We start from the raw sequence: 2,500 nt of genomic DNA, 5'->3' as shown, positions 1-2,500 counted from the left end.
CTTTCCATCTCTTCTGGTATTGTTCCTAAAGTCTGGAAAAAAGCTCACGTCATTCCATTACATAAAGGGGGTGACAAAAGTGATCTTAACAATTACAGGCCAATTTCCAAACTCCCATGCCTGGCAAAAATTCTAGAATCAGTCATTAATACTCAGTTGAAATCCTTTTTATCCAGTGCTTCCATTTTGAGTCCATTTCAATCTGGTTTTAGGGCAGGCCACAGTACTATATCTGCTGTCACTTTGGTCTTAGACAACATTGTTACAGCTATCGATAAAAAAATGCACTGTGCAGCACTTTTTGTTGATCTGTCAAAAGCTTTTGATACTTTAGATCACCATTTGCTTTTAGAGAGGCTGCATGAAATTGGTTTTGATTATTCTACATGTAGCTGGTTTAGGGACTATCTCTCTGATAGACAGCAGTCAGTTAAGCTGGGAAGCTACCAAACTGAGTTTTTAACAGTTACAAATGGTGTTCCGCAGGGCTCAATTTTAGGTCCAGTCCTATTCACAATTTACATCAATAACATTGTTTCATCACTACAAAACTGCCATGCCCATTTGTATGCTGACGACACTGTACTGTATTGCATTTCTGATTCAGTGCAACAATCTGTTCAGAACCTACAGAGCTCTTTTAACACCCTGCAGAACTGTCTAGTGGATCTCAGGCTTGTCCTTAATATAGAAAAAACAAAATATATGTGCTTTTCCAGAGCAAGAATTACACATTTTAATGATCTTATTATTCACACAAATAATGGATCTCATATTGAAAGAGTCACTGAATATAAATATCTTGGCATCTGGATAGATGAAAAACTCTCTTTTACATTTCACATAAAAAATCTTGTCTGTCGTCTCCGACAAAAGATTGGCTATTTTTATAGGAATAAAGCCACCTTCCCGTTGTTCAGTAGGAAAAGGATTATTGAGGCAGTTTTTATGTCTGTCCTTGATTACGGTGATGTGGTTTATCGGCATGCATCTCGTTCATGCCTTAAACTCCTAGACTCTGTATTTCACTCTGCTTTGAGATTCATTACAGGAGATGCTTATGATACACACCATTGTGTTTTATATGAAAAGGTTGGGTGGTCCTCCCTTAAGGAGAGACGTGATGCACATTGGCATATTTTTATATATAAAGCTCTGACTGGAAAGCTACCACTATATTTGACAGAAATGCTGCTTATTTCAGATGGGCTTTATCAAACCCGCTCAACTGACATGCTCATGTTATATGTCCCCTATGCCCGGTCTGAGCTTGGTAAAACCGCTTTTAGCCATAGTGCCCCTGACTCCTGGAACAGCCTACAACATACAATTAAAATAAATACACTCATAACTGTTAACCAATTTAAAATTATTATTTTGAATCAGCCCCTCTACACTTGTAACTGTTTTAATTAGGCTATTATGTCTCTCATTCAATTGATCTGAATGTTTTAAATTGTTGTTGTCTGTGTGTGTGTGTGTGTGTGTGTGTGTAAACTTGTTATGTATTCTCATTGTATATTGTGTATATGTACAAACTCGACGTCATTGTAAAAGAGGGTCACCCCTCAATTGATCTTTCGAGGTTAAATAAAGGAAAATGAAAAAAAAAAAAAAAAAAAAATGTGTGTGTGTGTGTGTGTGCCTGTCTGACTCTGTGTGTGTCTGTGCATGTCTGACTGTGTGTGAGTATGCGTGACTGTGTGTGTGTGTGTGTGTGTGTGTGTGTGTGACTGTGTGTGTGTGTGTGTGACTGACTGTGTGTGCGCCCGTGTGTGTGTGTGCGCGCGCGTCTCTCTTTGTCTGACTGTGTGTGTGTGAGTATGCGTGACTGTGTGTGTGTGTGTGTGTGTGTGTGTGTGTCTCTGCACGCGTCTGTGTGTGTGTGTGTGTGTGTGTGCGCGCGTCTCTCTTTGTGTGCATGTCTTACTCTGTGTGCGTGTGTGTGTGTGTGTGTTTGTGCATGTCTGACTCTGTGTGTGTGTGTGTGCGTGTGTGTGTGTGTGTGTTTGTGCATGTCTGACTCTGTGTGTGTGTGTGTGTGTGTGTGTGTGGGCGGGGTTCCTTCCCTCTTTTCCTTCCGGCCAATCAAGGCTCAGGAATGTTCACCTAGCGCGTCTGTCAATCACAAGACTTCCTGTGTTTGAGTTGCTGTGTCTTACCCTGCGGTCCAATCCCCAGAACTTCCACACACACACACACACACACACACACACACACACACACACACACACACACACACACACACACACACACACACACACACACACACACACACACACACACACACACGACTTCATCTAATATACTAAACTGGATATGCTAAATTAATCGGCTTCCCGTGTTTGAGTTGCTGTGTCTTACCCTGCGGTCCAATCCCCATAACTTCCATACTATTTACAGCTCTGGAAAAAAAATTAAGATACTCACTCCAAATGTTCAGTGTCTCTCGTTTTACTATTTAGAGGCATATGTTTGAGTAGAATGAACATTTTGGTTT

General features: G+C 40.8%; 1 protein-coding gene across 1 annotated transcript in view; it reads left to right on the top strand.

The window, feature by feature from the left end:
* ptprr (protein tyrosine phosphatase receptor type R) overlaps positions 1-2,500 on the top strand; it is a gene marked incomplete at both ends in the record, with an annotated part of 43,985 nt that overhangs the window by 33,810 nt on the left and 7,675 nt on the right. The gene's annotated exons all lie outside the window — the stretch shown is intronic.

This window comes from Ammodytes marinus, assembly GCF_949987685.1.
Source record: "Ammodytes marinus genome assembly, chromosome: 22".
Taxonomy (NCBI): Eukaryota; Metazoa; Chordata; class Actinopteri; order Uranoscopiformes; family Ammodytidae; genus Ammodytes; species Ammodytes marinus.
This window is presented reverse-complemented; position numbering and strand designations above follow the sequence as displayed.